This window comes from Balaenoptera physalus, assembly GCF_965194825.1.
Source record: "Balaenoptera physalus genome assembly, chromosome: 1".
Taxonomy (NCBI): domain Eukaryota; kingdom Metazoa; phylum Chordata; class Mammalia; order Artiodactyla; family Balaenopteridae; genus Balaenoptera; species Balaenoptera physalus.
In genome coordinates this window covers 91,005,035-91,026,376 of record NC_138882.1, presented here as the reverse complement: position 1 = coordinate 91,026,376, position 21,342 = coordinate 91,005,035, and the positions used below count along the sequence as shown (strand labels likewise).

Sequence of the window (21,342 nt, the reverse complement as noted above, 5' to 3'; positions counted from 1 at the left end):
GACATGGTAAGTCTATGGTGCACGGAAGCAGTGACAGGACACAGCTTTCATCCAGGCAGTGAGGCGACTGTCTCAAGAAGGAGGTTGGAGTGGCCAGGACCCACTCACACCTTGAACACCATAGTTCCTAAGTCAGTCGTCAGGCTCAGACTGTTTGGGTTCCTTACATCCTTTTACCTCTAGTTCCTGGCATTTCCTGGAGAGAGCAGCAGTCCTATAGAAGCTTGTAAACAGAATAATGGTATTTTCCTTAGGCCTGGGTTCTTAGCCTGAGGGCCTTCAGAGTCCATGAACTCCCCGATAACTTATGTGAATGTGTCTGCAGAACCTCTCTTCTGATAAGAAGGCCCATAGCTTTCCCTTGGACTCTGAAAGGATCCATGGCACAAAAACAAAACAAAAGCCCTGCTATAAACCAGTACTACAGAGGATTCATGATACATTCCTATCATTTCCGAAATCATCCAGAGCAGTTTTGGGGAAGGGGGATAAGAGCAATTTCACCACTGTATGCCACAAGAACTTTTGGTGGGCCGGTGAAGAAGATAGTGACAGTAAACCTCAAACCAGGCAGTAGCACAGACAAAAACATCAGTAAGTTTCAAAGGGTATGGGGCAGAAGGAGGCACCTGGCAAACGCAACCTGCCTGATCCAGTTTGCTGATTTAGTCTAGTACCCTATGTTACAAATGAGTCAGGCAACAGAGACCCAGAAAGGTTAAGTGAATTACCCATGAATGCACCAGTTGAGGACAGACAGGAGACACTGGCATCTCAATTTTTGTTCCAATCCCCTTTATACACAGCCCAACATAGCCTATGGGGCTTGGCTGAAAGATTCAGGCTGGAGACTTGGGCTCCCGGCCATCAGTAGTTTGTCAGCTTTTCACTTCCTTGTTATATGGCAGGTGCACTGAGAGGATGGTAAACTGCTCTTCAAGCCTCTAACACACTGCCTCTCTAGGATGGAGCTAATTTATACAAGTTTGACCCCGGTTTTATGGTTCCCATCAGTTGCTTATTTGGGCAATGAGTCAAAGCACATTAATCAAGCCATAACCTACCCAGGACACGAAACACTTTGTTAGTTAATCCTTCTCTTCTGAAAAGAAAATGAATTAAAATCTGGCCAAAGTCACCAACTCATTCGTAACAAATCTTCAGAGTGTTAGCAAAGTCATCCTGCCTGCAAATACAGAATAACATGGAAATACCCAGATGAAGAAGGGGATTCTGGGAGTAAAACAAACTCCCCAGTACAAGGAGCCTGGGTCACACCAAAGGACAATTAAGGAAGGGTATCACCCAACCCATACTCACCCAACATGGTCCATGACGACAAATACAGTTTCTCAGATTCACCCTCTTTTCTATCATATCTTTTTGCTTGTTTGCATAGCTTTGCATTCTCTGTGTGGGAGGTGGTGCAGAAGTGGGCCAGGTGACAGGAGCAAGCCAACCATAAGCTAAATGAAGAGATTCCATCCACAGATAATGGGAGAATCTCACAATTTTTTTGTTGAAAATTTCTTTAAAGGATCCCTCATTTTACAGATAAGGAAAATGAGGACCAGAGAAGATAAGTGCCTTGTTTGAACTCACAAAGGTAGTGAATTGGTGGCAGAATTGGGACTACCATTCAGGTTACCTGATTCCTTTTAAGTACAATCTCCCCTGCACCAGACTCTCCCAACGAGCTCTGTCGTATTCATGGGTTTAGTGCTCTGGCTTTGCTGATAGCATTTCATTGATGCTGACTTCTTTCTTCCTATTTTTCCTGTTCTCTTCTGGACTCTTGCTTTTCCCCCCTATTTTGATTTTAAGTATTTTTCCACTGAAAAACATAAAAGATATTCTTCAAACTTACCTTCATGTGAACCTCAGAAATGACCTCTGAATTAACAGGTTTTGAATTATCTACCGTATTTCTTAGACAAAACAGACATCTCATTGGCCAGAAAAAAGCAGTCATTTTGAATTAGCATTGACTTAATGGAGTGTTATGGTAAACATTTAATAATTCCATGTCCTTGGTACAGCATTTGAAAAAGAAGTCATCACCAAAAAAAAAAAAAAAAGAAGTCATCATAAAAGAGACAGTTGGAGAGAAAAGAAAGCCTATGGCATATCAACCTGAACAATTAGTACTGACTGTCATTTTTTTAAAAAAATATTTATTTATTTATTTCTTTCTGGCTGCGTTGGGTCTTCGTTCTTGTGCACGGGCTTTCTGTAGTTGCGGTGAGCAGGGGCTACTCTTCATTGCGGTGCACGGGCTTCTCATTGCGGTGGCTTCCTTTGTTGCGGAGCACGGGTTCTAGGCGCACGGGCTTCAGTAGTTGTGGCTCGCCGGCTCAGTAGTTGTGGCTCACGGGCTCTAGAGAGCAGGCTCAGTAGTTGTGGCGCACGGACTTAGTTGCTCCGCGGCATGTGGGATCTTCCCGGACCAGGGCTCGAACCCGTGTCCCCTGCAATGGCAGGCGGATTCTTAACCACTGCACCACCAGGGAAGTCCAGTACTGACTATCATTTTTAAAGACGTTTTTAAAAATTCAAACTATGAAACTCTCTCATTGAAAGGAGAGACTTTTTCTTCTGCAGAGACTTTTTAAATGCCTAAAGCCAATTATCAAGCAATATTACATCTCCTTCTGCAGTGCCATTTTTTGGCCAACACGTCTTACAGGCTATTGGGAAAAGGAGGGCTGGTGTCAATGAGCCCTGATAAATTCTAACCTCATCGCCACAGACATCAGTTTCCTGGTGAACCATGGGCTTCCCGGGTGTGAGCCATCTCAGTAGATCATAGTCATTGCTAACATTTAGTCTGGCTCACATCAATATCAGCTATAACTTTCCATCTTCCAATCCAGTGGTCAGTCTCTTCTTTGATCTCACCATCAACACTGTAAAGTGCTGGGAATATATAATCAAGACTCCACAAATGACTACAGAAATCCTGTTCAGATGCTGTCCTTGAAAATCTCTCCTCCCTTAGCATCCAAGATATTGCACTGTCCTAGTCTCTCTCTACTTACCTTACTGCCCTGCCCCTCTTCTTATCTACTAAAACAGGTCAACCTTGCAGCTTTTTGTTTACATTTTCTTCTCCCACTCCCCTTAATCGTTTTGCCCCTTCCCCTAGTTTTCAATAAATACCTGCTCTGTCTACAGACCCCACGAAAGTGAAACTCCCCACCCCACACCGAACCCCTGACCTGTACTCCAGGTCCACATTTCTAATGATGCACCAAGCAACGCCACTGAGGCGCTTTAATGCCCCTTCTATCCTGAAGTGCTGCCCTGTATGTCACATGGGACACAGGACAGGAGGCAGCCGCAAATGGGGAAAAGCACATGTTAAGGCATCAGCAGACCTGGTTTTGAACAGAAGTTTGTCACTGATACACTGTATGCTCCTAGTACAGTTATTCACCAATTTGAGACTTAGTTCCCTCATCTATACAATGGGAAAAACAAGTTACCTTGAAAGGTTGTTGAAAACACTAAGTGAATTTCCATTTGTAAAGCATCTGACCCTAGTCATGTTGAAAAGCATTAGTTTTCCTCCCAAATCTTCATTACAAATCAACTCCTCCTGACAGTGCCCATTTCTGTTAATGCCTCTCCGTTCTTACTCATCAGGTTGAAAACCCTGGAGTCAACTTTGACCCCTCCCCTCTCCCCTTTCAATCAAATCAGCTGCCAAGTCCTTCCTTTTATTTCTCTCCTCTATTTTCCATTATCACTACAGTAAACACTCTTACCAGTTACAGGGACCTACATATCATTGCTGGATCCATCTTTTTTTTTTTTTTTTTTAAGTATTTATTTATTTATGGCTGTGTTGGGTCTTCGTTTCTGTACGAGGGCCTTCCCCAATTGCGGCGAGCGGGGGCCACTCTTCATCGCGGTGCGCGGGCCTCTCACTATCGCGGCCTCTCTTGTTGCAGAGCACAGGCTCCAGACGCGCAGGCTCAGTAATTGTGGCTCACGGGCCCAGTCGCTCCGCGGCATGTGGGATCTTCCCAGACCAGGGCTCGAACCCGTGTCCCCTGCATTGGCAGGCAGACTCTCAACCACTGCGCCACCAGGGAAGCCCATTGCTGGATCCATCTTAAAACACAGTTGCCACTCCATTTCTCCTCCTGCTCAGAAACCTCTGACTCTGCCAGTGTGTCCGAAACCTCTAGGTGACTCTGCCAGTGAGTCCGCAGAAGCACAAACTCTAAGCCCTCAACAATGTAGCCCAAAGCTCTCTAACCTCTCCCTGACTTCTGCCAGCTAACCTCAGACAAAAAGGGATGCTGTAAGCCTTCCAGAAGGCACCCTATGTTTCTCTTCTCTTGCCATGCTGTTCGTTCTCAAAAAACGGTTTGATGCAGTCTCTCCTTTCCTGGAGGGAAGCAATACTCTTAGTGGTTAAAAGCTCAGATTCTGGAGCCAGACCACGCGTGTGAATCCAGTCTCTAGCTCTGTATGTTACTCAACCTCTTTGAGCCTGGGCTTTTTCATCTATAAAACACGGAAAACAACTGTATTTTATTGGATTAGTGTTAAGTGCTCAGAAAGAATTATTATTATTTCACTTTGTACGATTCCTTAAGGTACTTTTCCTTATCTCATTCTGCCTAATGTCAGTTTTTAAAATATAATCATAGTTATAATAATTTGTACCTTATTGCTTACTCTCTCTCCCTCCCTACCACCTCCCAATTATAAGTCCTGGTGGGAACATACTGATTTATGCACGTTCATGATTCCCCACAAAATGAGCCCTCAAATACTTCTTTATTTTTTTAAATTTATTTTATTGATGTATAGATGTGTTCATCTCTGCTGTACAGAACAGTGACTCAGTTATACATGTATATATACATTCTTTTTCACAGTCTTTTCCATTATGGTTTATTACAGGATATTGAATATAGTCCCCTGTGCTATACAGTAGGACCTTGCTGTTTATCCCTCCTATATATACTAGTTTATATCTGCTGATCCCAAACTAATTGTCAGAGTCCTTTAAATGGATAAAGTCAAGGATAATTATTTCTCTCCTTCAGCCTCAAAATGATGAACTAACAAAATCAGGCAATCTAGTGATCTGGCTAAGATCACACCCGGTAAGGCAGAGCCCTGGAAACAACCTAGCTCTCCTAACTGGATCCAATAACCTGTCAGCACCAGAAGCCAAGCATGCCTAGTTATCCTGCTAAATAGGTAGACGTGATAGAAAGTGGGGATTAGCTTCAACAGTTAGAAGGTTCTCGAAAAAGAATCCTGCGCCCCACGGCCAAATGCCAGCACCCCTTGCTGGCATCAAGTAGTCCTGTGTGTGCCCTGCCTCCTCTCCAAGCCTTTACCACTCAACTCAGCAAAGAACAGAGGTGGCCCAGAGCCGTGTTTGCATTCATGGTGGGAAATGTTCCTGGGCTCTCCTGGTTGGACAGGACAACCACTTCTCTCCCACCCCTGGAGGAAAGACAGGACTAGACCAGCAGAAGTCGAGTATGGATGAAAAAAGACCAACATCCAACCTTTACAGAGTAGTTAGGAGACTAAATAAGAAGTTGCTTGGGAGGAGAGGGCAGCAGGGAGCACAATCGAATACAGAAGAAATTTGTGTTTATCATTAGAGTGTCTACTCAGACCAAAGTTTATTCTCTAGCAGTTTTCAAGGGCTTTGTGTTCTGTTTTGTTTTCTTGCTCTGACAGGAAGGGCACGTATGTCTTGATTTCTCTTCTCATTTATAATCATCAGCCCTTTTCCTAAGGGTCCATAATTAAGCTATGAGACAAACGTAGGCTCTTAAAGAAGTTTTTTAAAAGGGTACATGCCACACAGGAAGTAGGTGACCAGAATTATTTACCAAGCCACTAATTCAATCAACAAACACAAGTACCTATGAGGGAGACGGGAAACAGAAATAAAGAGTTCCTATAGTAACTGCCCCCAAGCTAGTTCAGGCTGTGGCCACAGTCTGGTTAAATTTAACTGACATTTACCTTAGTTTTTAAAAAGTAGGGGAGCATTTCTTCAAGTTTATTTCACACTTTGGTTCCTCATTTCTGGGGTAAACCGGTTTTATATTAAAATAGATCTGGTACACTCACGCTTCCCAAAAAGAAAAAAGATATGACAAGTTCATATATATATAAATATATCAAGAGAATGAGAAGATAAGCCACAGGCTGGGAGAAAATATTTTCAAAATAGGTATCTGATAAAGGAATGTTATCCAAAATATACAAAGAACTCTTAAAACTCAACAACAAGAAAATGAACAACCTGATTTTAAAATGCGCAAAAGGTCTAAACCTGCACCTCACCAAAGATAAAGAGATGACACATAAGAATATGAAAAGATGCTCGACATCACATGTCATTAGGGAGCTGCCAATTAAAACAATGAGCTACCACTACACACATATTAGAATAGCAAAACATCCAAAACACTGAAAACACCAAATGCTGGTGAGGACATAGAAGAACAGGAACTCTCGTTCACTGCTGATAAGAATGCAAAATGGTACAATCACTTTGAAAGATAGTTTAGCAGTTTCTTATAAAACTAAGCATACTCATGCCATAAAATCCAGCAATTGTATGCCTGGCTATTTACGCAAATGAGTCGAACGCTTAGGTCTCCACATAAAAACGTGCACATGGAAGTTTACAGGAGCTTTATTCATAATTGCCAAAACTGAGAGGCAACCGAGATGTCCTTCAGTAGGTAAGTGGATAAATGGTGGTACATACAAACAATATTATTCAGAGCTGAAAAGAAATGAGCTGTCAAGTCACGCAAAGACACAGAGGAACCTTAAATGCATATTACTAAGTCAAAGAAGCCAATCTGAAAAGGCTACATATTGTATGATTCCAACTACAAGACATCAAAGAAAAGGTGAAACTATGGAGACAAACAAGACCAGTGGTTGCCAGGGGTTAGAAGGGAGGGATGGATGACTAGGTGGGGCACAGAGGATTTTTAGGGCAGTGAAACTATTCTGTATGATGCTACAGTGGTGGACACATGTCATTATACATTCGTCCAAATTTAAAGAATGTACAACACCAACAGTAAATGCTAACGTAAACTATGGACTTGGGGTAACAATGATGTGTCAGTAGAGGTTTGTCGATTTTAACAAACATACCACTCTGGTGTGGGATGTTGAAGTGGGGAGGCTATGCACGGGGTGGGCTGCGGGCAGGGAGCATATGGGAACTCTCTATACTTTCTGCTCAATACTGCTGGGAGCCTAAAACTGCTCTAAAACATAAAGTCTATTTTTAAAAAAATTATATATGTGCATATAAAAGATCCTTTCCCCAGCTTATATCACGTATAAGCATACACCCTTTGTCACAACTCATTATAAAAAATTGGCAGTGCCATCATATTAGGAAAGAATCAAGGTGAAATGTTTTAAAATATAACGTATTCATTCACTCAACAAATTTTTTTTGAACACTTACCATGCGCTACCCATTATGCTGAGTTCTGCCTTGTGGAGATTACATTCTAATGACATAATTTTTAAAACCCATGGCTTTCAAAACCACCTACTGTTACCAGAAATCACTGTCAATACCTGCTAGAGGGACTACTTTTTTTAAAAGTGATCCATTGAAATTCACCAAGGTTCCCAGGTGTGGGGAAAAACTGTTGACTTTCCAGGTCAATAACTGGAAAGGTGCTCTTCCCAGAGTGCCCCATCTAAGCATGATCAAGCATCAAAGATGCGCTAACCTCCTGAATATGCAGGACACTGAGACCAAAGCGATACGTTTCTTGTTAATAAAACCCAGAAAGAATGGTTCCTGTTTTGTAAGTTTGGGTAAGATCTTGACAAAGTTCTCAGAAGAAAATATATGTAAAATGCCTCTCTGAATGAATGTAGGCCCTTTCCCCCTTAACTACACACATTTTAGCAAGTTAGAGCCGTGTGCAGATGACCCAGACTTGACCCTCTGCAGGAAGGGGAAACTAGAGAGTTGCAGGTGGCCCTCCTCACACTGGCTGGAACACCGTTGCTAGCCTCTGGATGCACCATGCATGACTTGCTGAACAAGTGCAGGGACCCCCAAGAACTGTCCTATCATTTAAAATGACTAATGTGCTTATAACAATCCCTGCACACTATGTTTATACCAAGGCTTCCAAAGCACTGTGGGGCCTTGAGGTCAGGGAAAGAGAGGGCTTAGCCTCAGGAAATGGGTTCAATCTTGTGACAAGTAAAAGCCTCTTCACCCAAAAAGGAGAGGCTGCTGATCTTTTTAGCATCCGCATTAATATATGATGCAATAAAACCCAATTCCATACCCCATACAAATCATGCTACCCTTCTCAGAGGTAAAAACAGAAGGAACTATCTTCCTTCCTCATCCCAGCCTTTTTTTTTTTTTCATATCTGCAGAAGCAGGGAAACCCCTCCAGTTTTCTCTGATGTGCAGCAAAGAAGTCTTTCCTAGGAGATGTGGTAGAAGGTGTGCATGACAGCAATGGGGAAGGTACTGAAGCAATAGCCCCACCCATGCTACCCAACATCAATAAAACACCATCATTTAGCACTGATCAAGTTCCTACAACTCAGCAATACACAGATCTGCTCTCACATATTTCCAGAGGGTGCTTACATTTTTGGGCAGTCATGCGAAAAGGATGAAAATTAACTAAGAAAATGATCCTCTGATCCCTCTCCTACAAACTGGCAACATGCAAGTAATGTTTCATGCCTACATTTTTGCATTTTGAGTCATTACCAATTCATCATCAACTCACAGTGCCTGAAAGCCCACCATATGCCAGGTTGTGTTCTGGACATAAAGTCCCTGCCATGTGTAGAAAATATGCAAATATTCCAGCACACGGTGGAGGCTCATTCAAGTTTACAGTCATCAAGAAGACATTGAGCCTCAGGTATTTCAGACAATGCAAAAGGTTAGAGGAAAGGCTAAATGTGGCCTGGAGTGGTCAAGAAAGTCTAAGGAAGGGGTGAGACTTGGCCTGGGGGGAGAACAGAAAGAATTCAGATAGGCTGGGAGAAAAGGGAAAAGAATTCCAGGTAAACAGTTCTGTGCCCAAAGGTCTTATTATGGATTCTAAACCTGGTCTTTCCAAATGATGGCCATGGGATTATGAGGGCACAGAAACAATGAATTTATGAAAAACCAGGGCCTCTCACATGAGATCCATTAGGATGCATTTAGAAGCCCAACAATATTCCTGGAAGGAAATTTGGAAAGTGAAGGACTTCAGAGGAAGAAGGAATAGATCCAGCAGTTTTCTCCCAGGGAGAACAAAGACACAGTGCTCTGAACAGGCTCGAGAGTCGACAGACCTAAATTCCAGTCTATCTCCAGAATCTGGGACTCCAAGCAAGACTCTTAACTCCTCTCTGAGCCCCAGTTTCCTCCTTTTTAGAATAGGGATAATAATATGTAAATCATCAGATTAAGGCAATGCATAGAAATTCCCTAGTTCAACAGCTGATACGTAGATGTTCAATAATAGTAACTCTTTTGTCATCACGTAAAAAAGAAGCATAAAAAACTTTCCAGGGGCTTCCCTGGTGGCGCAGTGGTTGAGAATCTGCCTGCCAATGCAGGGGACACGGGTTCGAGCCCTGGTCTGGGAAGATCCCACATGCTGCAGAGCAACTGGGCCCGTAAGCCACAATTACTGAGCCTGCGTGTCTGGAGCCTGTGCTCCCAACAAGAGAGGCCGCGATAGTGAGAGGCCTGTGCACTGCGATGAAGAGTGACCCCGCTTGCTGCAACTAGAGAAAGACCTCGCACAGAAACGAAGACCCAACACAGCCATAAATAAATAAATTAATTTAAAAAAAAACAAAAACTTTCCAGTTAGAGATAAATGAGCAACTACAAAACTGCAATGTCTTTAAGGAATGTTTGATGAAAGTCTGATCTGTCTTGTACTTCTATATGCCACATTTTTAATCCTAGTAGACTGCTTGGGCTATAAAGTCAAATCGACATAACGGGAGTCAGTGGCTTAGTTGCAAGTAGCAGATGACCCTTGTAGTGCTACTTTCTAGAAAGCGCATTGAACCTTCACAACTGAGAAGAAACCATTACCTTCTTCAGTCCAGGAACGTGACAAAAGTCATCGGTTATTCCCTTGGGATTAATCCATTCCATACCCTGCCTATAGAGTTTGAAAATTTAGGCTGGCAAAGAACCTTTTCAACAAACTTTTAATGAGTGCCTTTGTACTAGACACTGTGATAGATCCATTTAGGGTCTCCTAATGCAGGAGCAAAAGGAAAAACTCTAAGATGCTTTAGAGCCACAATTGCGATGAACTCTTACAGGTCTATGGGAAAGGCTTCATCCTCTTTTTTACAGAAAAAGAAAGACATCAATTAAGATATATGCATTCTTTTAATTCTTTTCCTCATTCCTTCATTTATTCATGTTTTTCAAATAACATCCTTTGTGCACAGAGAGGCACAAAGGGCAGGGTAGAGAGAGCCATTGCCCTCAAGGCATTTACATTTTGAAGGGGAGAAAGAAATCATCTAACTATCACAAGGAAGACCAGAGATGGGTGTCATCCAAAGGATGCAAAGTACCATGGAGATGAGATTAATCCTGACTGGGAGGTCTAGGAAGACTTCTACAAGACTTGTGCATCAGCTGGGCTAGCATTTGGAGAAAATAATCAGGGCAGTGCAGGCATGGAGTTCAACTTGATGGAGACACACAGGTGGAAGAATGTCTGGGGAGCTATTTGCTGCAAGAACGGGTAGGTAATATGAAGTGGCCCAGGTCCAGCGGAGAATAGAGGTTAAGTAAACACTGAATTGTTAGGGGTTTTGAATGCTAAACTTAGGAGTTACCTTTCTGATTACATTAACACTACGTAGTATGTACTAATAAGAAACCTGTTAGGAGAGGGGGAAAAAATGAAGGAAAAGAAAAAAGAAGTAAGAACTTAGATCAAAGGAAAAGCCCAAATGGCATTAACATAGGTTCACACTCAAGACCTCTTAATGACATTGCAGCTTTTTTTTTTTTCACTCTACATGAGCAGGCAAGGTCTTTCTTGTCCTAATTTATCACCTTTAACCAGCTTTTACCCTTTCTCCTTGCCTTTACTAGACATTAGAAATTGGGCAAATATGTAGATTCTGAGGAAATCCAAAGGGCTTTGTGGGGGAGGGAGAGGAAATGTGATGCAACGCCATCAGCCTTAATCATCCAACCTTCAGCCGAGGTCACCCTTCCCAGGCCAATTCTTCTACATCACCGGTTCTACTCAGTCTGATTTCTTTCCATTCACTCCCTTAATCCCAGTCATTTTTGAAGGCCATCTATGTTTTCCTTTCTGTAAAGTAAAAGGTAGCCAGACTTCCCATTTATGACCTTTGTTCACTATGGTGCCATCATATTCTCTTCGGGGCCCAGCTAAACTTCTAACATCAAATTTCCCCCAACGACAACCTCCACCTCCAACACACACACACACACACACACACACACACACACACACACACACACACACACAGCCAATATGTTCCAACTAGAAATCATCTTCCGAATTCACAGAGCCTTTTCTCTTCATTTCGCCACTCTCATGCCCTCAGCCTCAACAACTGGGTTTTTCCCCACTCTGTTCTTATCTCACACAAGATGCTTCATGTCTTCTAGAGAAGCCAGTGGAAAAGGTTCTGCATCTCCCTATACAGGATGCAGGGCTCTGTGCCTACCACATCATCATGAGCCTTGGGTACTCCTGCCTCACCACCCAAATGGCATTTTTCAAGGTTCATTTGGCTCTTAAAATGTATTCCACTTTAAATAATATCCCTATGTTGGCTTGTTAACAGAAGAAGGCAAACACTTGAGTAGAGCAGTAAAATAGGGGAGCGGAGAAAGGAGAAACAGAGGCTTCTTAGGCGGGGGAGTTCAGTTACACAGGAGTGACACTTGGACTGTGTTCAAAGTTGCCCACTTATACATCACAGCTCCTCAAAAACTATTAACTTGCTAGCCATTTCCAACCGCCTGTACCACACCCTTAGTCCCATGGGAGGAGGATAACGCCATAGGGGACGCAGAGTATTCATGTCACCTGACAGGTAAAAGACAAATAGGCCAGCTATCAGAGCAAGGATAAAACATCACCAGATTGAATCCAGTCTAATGCTCACGTAGCAATGGGTGGGTGATTCATTATTTGGGATGGGGGTGGAGGCGGTTAGGAAAAAGGAAAATCGTGGAAAGTCCCAGAGGAAGTGGTCATCCAATTCTCGAAGCGTGGCCATAAGGTACACAGCGCGCCCCTGTTGCCGCTGACTCCCGCCCTCAACCTCTTACTCGCCCTGTCCTCCCAACGCGCACTTCACCCCGTGCCTTCACTCACAGTCCTCAGCTTCGGTGCTCTCCCTGGGTGAAGGTATCGGCTTTGCCCCACCGGCAGACATGGACATTCGGCGTTGGGAAGCCTATCAGGGCTAAACGGCGACCACCCCTAGGAGGACGAGCTGCTGCCCATCTACCCACTCATCCTTATTGTGCCATTTGCCCAGTCTGATGGCTGCCCAAGCCGCTGCTCTGAGCCAGGTTAGAATGGAGCGGAGAGAAAAAGGGAGAACACATTTCACAAGGACCCAAGATGACCCGCTGGCCCCCCTCGGAGTCTCCCACCCCCACCCCCCAAAGCCCCGAGTGGGGCTGGGGGCGCGGAGAGACAAGGCGAGGGGAGCGCAGTCGGTCCCCGTCCGCAGCTGCACACAAAGCCCTTCACCTTCTCCTTGCCTCCCAAGCTCCTCCCTGGGCTTCGTTTTTCCGAGGGTCTCGGATGCCCCCTTCGGTGGTCGGCGGGACGGTCTGACTGCCTCTCCAAGCGCTGCCTCCTCCCTCGCGTCTCAGCCTCCTCCTCCCCGCCCCTCGCCACAGAGCCCGAAGGGACCTCTGTCCGGGCTTGGGGGCCGCCAGGAACACCCCCCTGCGCCCGGGGCCCCGGAGCCCCTGCGCTCCCGGGGCGCGGACAGCGGTACAAGTTCGCGCAGCCGTTCCGCCACCCGCTCTCGGGCGCACACCCCATCCCCGCAGCGGTCGGGTCGGGTCCCGATCAGCCCCATCCTTAGGAGGCGTGGGAGCCCAGCCGCAGCCACGCTCCTACCTGCGCGGCGGCGGGCGCGGCAAGGAGCGAGGGCACCGCGCGCCCCGGCCCGAGCCCCGCGCCGCGGCGCGTCTGCTCTCGTGCTGCTGCGGCGGCGGCGGCTGCAGCGGCCGCGGGCTGGCTGGCGGACTGGCTGGTCGCCCGGCTGGCTCCTCGCTGGGGCTTCCTGTAGGGCTGGACAAAGGACATTTCCTGGGAGGAGCAGGGGAATGTTCCCAGCATGCCTCGATTTGTAGTTCCCGGGGACTTCCTGCCACCACAGCAGCGGGCGCCCGGGAGGCAGCTCCGGCCAGCCTAGGACCCCGGGCCCGGAGGAGAGGCGCTGCCTCCTTCCCTAAGCGCTCCCGGGAAGGGGGCGGCGCGTGGATCCAACCCTGGGCCCCGCCCCGCGGCGCACGCCGAGCCAGCGGCCCCGGAGGGCGCGGGTCCCTGCGCGGGAGTCCCTAACTGGGGTCCTGCCGCTGAGCTGTCGCAGTGTGCGGGGGGACTGCGGGGGGAGAGGCCTTTTCTTTAGAAATGAGGAAGTTGGGGATGGGTTCGCTTTAGGTCATCTGGGATTTTTAAAATAGATTTTCTTTTTCTTTTTCCTTTTCTGTTTTAAGCCACCGAAATCCTGCTGGGGGCGGATTAAGTAACTTGACTGCTCACCAGGAATTCAGGTTCCTTAAGATCTTGGCGCTTCATCCTTAAAACCATAAGAGCTGATTGTTCCCAGATCCTGACCCGATGACATTCCTCCCTCCGTGGTTGGCCTTGTCCCAGGCATCTTTTCAAGAAAAGTAATTAAACTAAGAGATTGAAAACAAATTACATGAATTAACTAGAAGCCGTAAAAACCCGTGTGCTGCTGAATGAAGAACTTGCTGGACTTTCTGCTTATCTTTTCCTTTCCCCTTTAGGATTCAGTTTCCTGGGTCCTACAAAACAGATGTGGCCGCTGTATAGCGAGCGCGTGGGGTGAGGGGGTTAGGGAAGGAGGACATTGGCTACCAGAGAGGAACTCCGCTTCCAGACTATCAAGGGTCTGCAACATCCTCCACAAATTCCTGTCTAATTCCCAGGACCCTCGTGGGAAAATCAAGGAAGGGCCACTTAGAGACTACATGACTAAAAACTGTGTTCTCTCACAAGGAGAGCGATCAGAGTGTAGTGAATGGAGATAGGACATAAGGAGGATTTCTAGGACCCTCTAAAATGTGTTTGAAAAGTAACAAGGTAGTAGGTCATAATTACCCGTCATATCCACTTGGCCTCTCACATTTCAAAGACATGAATTGGAACTTATGGTGGAGGGATTTAGTTTACATTTAAGAAAAGTGGATCCACTTTGCTTTTCTGCTGTAGTTCTCTTTCTTTGGAGGTCCTTAACTTACACAGGCATGAAATGGGCTGGATTAATTTAAGGTGTAGAATTGATGAGAAGCACACAAATATGATCACCTTCCTCCCCAAAATTCCTGTTGCATGTCACTGTGTTGACCGTCCACCTAAATAAATGGGGCTGTAATCCCTGAATTTTCCAGACCCTACAAATTACTGCTCCTTAATGGTTTGTAGTCTGGTAACATTCCAGTGAAAGCGTGCCCCCCCACCAAAAATGGATAATTGATAATGGTGGTTTGGCAAATCTAGCAACCTTTTCTAGTGTTCAGCTTGAAAAAAAAATTATGCACTTGCATGTAGCATTTACCACGGTCTACCAGGCCTTGGTTGAAGCTATTTTCTGCCTTGCTTCTAATATGGTACACTCTCCTCCTCCTACGTTTCTAATTTCAGTTCATGATACCTAAAACTTCACTATCTCCATTGCATACCAAACCTGCCCCTCATTTTATTTTGCCAACCTAAGTTAATTCGTTACTCTAACAAATTTATTTAACACTAACTATTCACTATGCCTGGAGTAGACAAAGAACATTTAACAGTAAGATATCTGCAGAGTAACCATCAATAACTTAACTACAAGCTATGTCTTACCCTCAAGAAGCTCATACTCCAGTTAACATCACACAGACAATTACCACATGGTATTTAACAAAGATGTCTGTGTTCCCAGAAAGTGGTGCTCTTTCCATAAACTCTTTTGTTCCAGGGAGAGCAGGAGTAGGACAGGAGTGGCCAGAGGAGGGAACAGGAGATGAAAAAATGCAGGTAGTATGTAGGGACACTTAGTGTGTGAAATTTGGTTGTGAAGCGGGTGGAGGTAGCTGGGCAGGAAGGAGGGTCTAAGGAGGATTCTCTGTGGGGGGTTTATTTGGCTTTTAAGATGAGAGCTCCTTGTGCATGTTTAAATGCTGATGGGAAAGGTCTAGGAGAAAGGCAGAGGGTGAAGACAGAGAAGAGAGAAAGGATAAGGGATTAGGCATTCAACAAATGCTTGTTGAATTAACTAATGCCTGTTTCGGATCATTGCTGAAGATGTTGAAATTGAAATTAATAAACTGCACATTCCCAGCAAAGATATGCAGAGTGTGAGACCAGACAGAAATGACATTCCTTTCTCCCTCGTCATGGGCTCTCTCCCAACCTCCTTGTCCTCAGGGGAAGGTAACAGGCAAGCAGATAAAAGGAGGGAAAGAAGGGCTCCCCAGCTGTTAGAGGATGGATGTCAAGTTTTCCAATTTGACAACAGGTTCAAAAGCACACAGCAACTTCAGAAAAGTCTAAACTTTTAAGACTATGGGTTTGGGTTTTATTATTAAAGTAAGCAAATATTTTACCTTTGCCTTTTTTTTTAAACTTTACTTTGAGGTAGGCTACATAACTGTTCTCATCCTCACCTTTCAAAAGGGGAATTGCGCCTACACTTTTTAAGCTTTCAAGTATAAGGTGGACATCTGTTGTTTTTCTTACCCTCACGAGCATCCATCTCCCCCTTTTCTGATAACAGCAACTTTGGGAAAATAACCCCCTTCCCAGTCCTTAGTCTTTGTGGTTTACAGAGTGGCAGATCATGGTGGGTACAAGATCAACACCTGCCAATTAATCTATTCCATTGCTGCACAAGGGATAAGCTAATAGAAGAAGCAGAGCTGAGAAAAGAGGTGTGTGTGTGTGTGTGTGTGTGCATGTGTGAGAGAGAGAGAGAGAGAACATAATCACAAGCAAATCCTTACCCTATTGTTGATCATGCCTGAAGCCAAGATACCCCCAGACTTTTTAGCTGCATGAGCCAAAACATTCTCTTCGGGCTTAAGTTACTTTGAGTTAAATTCTATCTCTTGCAGCCAAGAGAGTTCTATACAGCTGGTCATGGGGTGTAGTAGTGCAGATCCTTAAATGTGCAATTGGCTAAGTTGAGGAAGGGTGAGAGTAGAAAGGGTCCCTCTGTGCCAGGCGAGAGAATTGGAAATACTTGTGATATGGTAACCAAAAAAACTGAGTGAAAGGTCTCAGACCCCAGCATTTCAAGGGTGGAGTTTTAGAGGTCTTGTTTGACACATGTCAGGATTTTTGAAGGTTTGGGCTACTTGTAGTTTTTATAAATGTTCTAAAGAAAGAGACATGCTGATGTTCAAACTGGGCCTGTGTAGAAGCAGTGAGGAAGAAATTACAGCCTGGCTAAAAGATGCTCTTTCTGCCTCTAGCTGGCAAACTCCAATGGTCAAGAATCAGATATATTGAGCCATGCCAGTTTGGAAAAATGAAATGCTCTGCTCCTTCCAGAGTGACAGCAAAGGCATGAAGGTAAAAAAAAAACTGATAATGGAAAGACTGTTTCCAGGGTCTACATCAGACTCCTCCTACTGTGCCATTCCTGTCTGAGGAAGGGAAGAATTAATCCCATTTTAAGTATGGTGACCATATCATTTATCATCCAAAATGGGACAATTTTGAGCATGAGTAGGGATGCTATTAATAATTACACTGGGGGACTTCCCTGGTGGCGCAGTGGTTAAGAATCCGCCTGCCAATGCAGGGGACACGGGTTCGAGCCCTGGTCCAGGAACATCCCACATGCCGCGGAGCAACTAAGCCCGTGCGCCACAACTACTGAGCCTGTGCTCTAGAGCCCGTGAGCCACAACTACTGAGCCCACGAGCCACAACTACTGAGCCCGCGTGCCTAGAGCCCGTGCTCCGCAACCAGAGAAGCCACCGCAATGAGAAGCCCACGCACCGCAACGAAGAGTAGCCCCCGCTCGCTGCAACTCGAGAAAGCCTGCACGCAGCAACGAAGACCCAAAGCAGCCAAAAATAAAAATAAATTAATAAAAATTTAAAAAATAATAAAAAAATAATTACACTGGAGTGACATTCAAGAGCAGGTCACCCTAATTAAAAGAGCCACATCCACTAGGACACAGCCTTGCATCAAGAGGCCAAAATCTGTTAGTCTCCTTCACCCTCAGTAAATTGATTCAAATTGCCCCTAGGCAGAGGTCAGGATGGCAGTCATTAAGCTGAAGACTGGAAAGTGAATCAGACCTAAGGCTTTTCCTTGGAAGACAGAACCCCCCTAGGCCAGTGTCTAGAGTGCAGAAGGACTCCACACCACTGAACTACATTAGCAAGTGGAAGCCTAAAGCAGTGTAGTCCCAAAGTTGGGAACTCTCCCCGATTCCCATCGCGGTTGTGGTCACATAGGAAAATAGCCAATAAGAATCTTTCTTGAGAAATAAAGTGGAGATAGTTAAATTGATCTCTACCTCTTCATCCTCCAGTTCCAGGGCTAGATCTGTAACCCAGGCCTGCCAGTCAGCACCTCCCACATCCCACAGACCAGTGATGGGGCAGGTGGGGTAGGGGTGGGGGTGTCAGGCATGGGCATGTGACCCGGAAGCTAAGGTTAAAGAAGCCCGCTTTCTCTGTTGGAATTGCTAATTGAAAAGACAACACAAACTGAAGATGCTGGAGGGCTTAGCCTGAACATCGAGTCAAAACAGAGAAAAGAATAGCAGAGAGAGGGAGAAACACAGAAAGAGTTTATTTGAGGTCTTCAATTCAACCATTCTTAATCTATCCCTGTTCTTTTCAGTTCCATGAACAACTACATCCATCCCGCCATCATAATGTGATTTGTTTACTTATCTAATTGAATAGGATTTCTGCCTGTTTCAAGAGAAATAATTCTGACTAAACTCGGAGATTCGGAACGTTTCTCGGTGTTTCTCATGGTGAAAATTCTCAGGAAAGAGGGAGGGGAAAATAGGACAGGGATAGACTCACCTGAACGGCAGCTATCCATGAAGTGTTCTTCTCAGTAGACCCCCTGTTGTTGCCAGCCAGCGCCAGCTTTCTAATCCCATCATCCAGGCTGGTGTGGCAAACTGACCACCTTCTAGGATTGAAATGACACGGACACATCCATCAGTCAGTGCCTGACTGTTGGGAGAGCTCAGCCGTGTTTTTCTCCTTGTACTGGTTCTTTTGCTTAAAAAAAAAAACGATTTTCAACCCTTACAGTTATTGTTTAGCCTGATTCGCTTGTTAGTAGGTAACATATAGTTTTTTGGTCTTATGTTTTGTTTTGTTTTGTTTCCTAGTGGCGTGTAGCTGCTTCCTCTTAAGTCCTAAAACTTGAATTCCCACATCAGGGCCTTCTCTCCTTTTCTGCCTGGAGTCAGCCCTCCAGCTCCAGTCCCAACCTTTCGGAGGGGAGCTCCTTCCCATCCTAAACCTAAATGTCACTTCCTTATACAGACTTTCTCTGGCCACTCTCTCTAAAATAGTCTCCCCCTTTTCTCTGTGAGTCTTTCATTTTCTTCATATTTGAAACACTTTATTCTCTGTTTTCCCTGTTTCATTCCTCTCCTGCAATTAGCATGTAAACTCCATGAGAGTAAGTTCTATGACTGTCTTATTCATAGTTTTGTCCAAAGAATCCAGCACAGTGCTCAGCTTTTATAGCAGAAAAGATATATGTTGAGTACATTTAATAAAGAAATATTTTTTAAGCAGCTGAGAGGAGCATCAGTGTTCACTCGTGGGCAACCTCTCTTGGATACACTTTTTAAAATTGAAATAGAGTTTCTGTTCAGTATTATATAAGTTACAGGTGTACAATATAGTGATTTGTAATTTTTAAAGGTTACACTCTATTTATAGTTATTGTAAAATATTGGCTATATTCCCCTCTGTATAATATATCCTTAGAGCTTATTTTATACCTAATAGTTTGTACCTCTTAATCCCCTGCCCCTCCCCCTTTCCCTCTCCCCACTGGTAACCACTAGTTTGTTCTCTATATCTGTGAGTCTTCTGTTTCTTTTTTGTTATATACACTAGTTTGCTGTGTTTTTTAGATTCCACATGTAAGTGATATCACACAGCATTTGTCTTTCTCTCTCTGTCTTATTTCACTTAGCATAATGCCTTGCAAGTCCATTGAATACACTTTTTTAAAGTAAACTTTCTATTAAAGTATAATGTGTAAAAATGAATATTTCATTAAAATCGAATGTGTTCAGATATTGAATATCTTATTCCCTAGAGGAGAATTTGGGGGAGGGGAAGTGAGAATATTTCCCATGTGATCAAAGGCAGTGGAGGGAAGAGGACATTTTCACCAGAATTAGCTGGGCTGAGGGCTGGCTCTGAAATAGTCGGCCTCCTACACATATTCCCCTGAGCGTGAGCACAAGACTGTGGGTTTTTTTGTTTTTGTTTTGTTTTGTTTTTCTGAGCTACATATAGCCTGGAACCCTTTATCCCTGAAGGATGGGGAGAGAAGAAAAATAAATTGTGAGCCACAGCAAAAATGGGTATACATGTCAAGGTATAGATTTCACCCACCTCTGTACTCCAAAGATTAGAAAGATACTTGGTTCACTAATCTTTTAAAATAAGTCTGTATCTGACTTAATGGAGAAACTTTAGATGCCCTCTCTCTAAGGTTAGAAGCAAGATAAGGATGCCCAGCATCATGTTACTCTTCCACTTGGTACTGGAAATCTATGCCAATCCAATAAGAGAAGAAAATCAAAGGTATAAACATTAAAAATGAAGAAACGTAACTGTTATTTGCAGATGATATTATCTACATGGAACTTATTATAAACCAGGAACCATCTATTTGTTTAGTATTCACTACTCATCTCTATTTCAAAAATAAGGAAAATGAGGTTCTGAGAGGCCACGTTTACCCAAGGTTGTTCAGAAGTAGTCCTCAGAGGCTGAATTTAAGGCTTCACGAGGCAAGAAGAAAGAATAAGAACATTCACAGTGAAAGTGTGAAGAAGAGAGCGGTGAAGTTCCATCCATCCGTCCCTTCATCCATCCAACCATTCATTCAGTAGTTGGACGCCTATTGTGTTAGTGTATGTTTGCTCCCTTCCATGCACACTGCTCGGTGCCAGGGATGCTGAAATGAAAGTTGCGTCTCCTGGTCGCAATCTGGTGGAAGAATAATACCACATGAGGAGATGACTCTGTGACTAAGCTCACATAGCAAGCAATCGAGGCACAGGAGAAATTGGGATCATCAGAGATTGCTTCCCCAGTGGTGACACCAGAGCTGAGTCTTAAAGAATAGAAGTAGGTTTTCTGAGCAAGGAGCTGGGCATCAGGTGAGGGAGATGCTGTGGAGTAGGGGGTGGGGCAGGATGGTCATGCAGAATGATAATGACTGAGGCTAGTGTATTTTTAGGCATGAGCCCAGGACTTGAATGACGTTGTGAGCCATGCTAAGTAAGGAATGTGGACTGTGGACACAGCACTGGGGTACTGAGATGGACTGAAAAGAAAATGGCTCACTCCTTATAGGTTGAAGGAGGGCGTGGAGTTAAACCGATTTGTTTTCTTTTACTGTGTCTACACTCAACAGCATCAATTATCACTTCGATTGGCATGCTAATTTTCCTGTAATTTACCACTAGTCACAGCTTTTTAAATGGTGTTACTAAAACTTTATCCTATTCTGAATAAGCTTGCTTTAGCATTGAGCAGACTCGACAACTGGTACCCTCCACCCACTCGTCATCTCTTTTCTTTGAAGCGTTGTAGCTTCATCACTAGGTTTATCAAGTAAGAAGGTCCCCCAGTATGGTTCCAGTGAAGCAGAAAAGATAAATCCATTTATTTAACAAATATTTACAGAATATTTACAGTGCTAGGGTACAACAGTGAATAAAACATGCTTCCTACTCTCAAGGAGCTTGTGGGCTCAATTTGACCAAACAGATAATAACATTTTAACACCAGAATCAGCAAACATTATATGATACTATGTAACAAGCCTTGTTCTA

At 44.3% G+C, this 21,342-nt stretch overlaps 1 protein-coding gene across 2 annotated transcripts in view; it reads right to left on the bottom strand.

Moving 5' to 3' along the window:
- ZNF697 (zinc finger protein 697) overlaps positions 1-17,915 on the bottom strand; it is a 34,372-nt gene extending 16,457 nt beyond the window's left edge. The window contains exon 1 of one of the 2 annotated variants that reach the window (XM_082458894.1): positions 13,158-17,915. The gene's annotated coding sequence lies outside the window, so the exon portion shown is untranslated. The remainder of the gene's footprint in view (positions 1-13,157) is intronic. The other variant, XM_082458892.1, reaches the window with a different exon arrangement.
- Between the last annotated feature and the right edge of the window lie 3,427 nt (positions 17,916-21,342).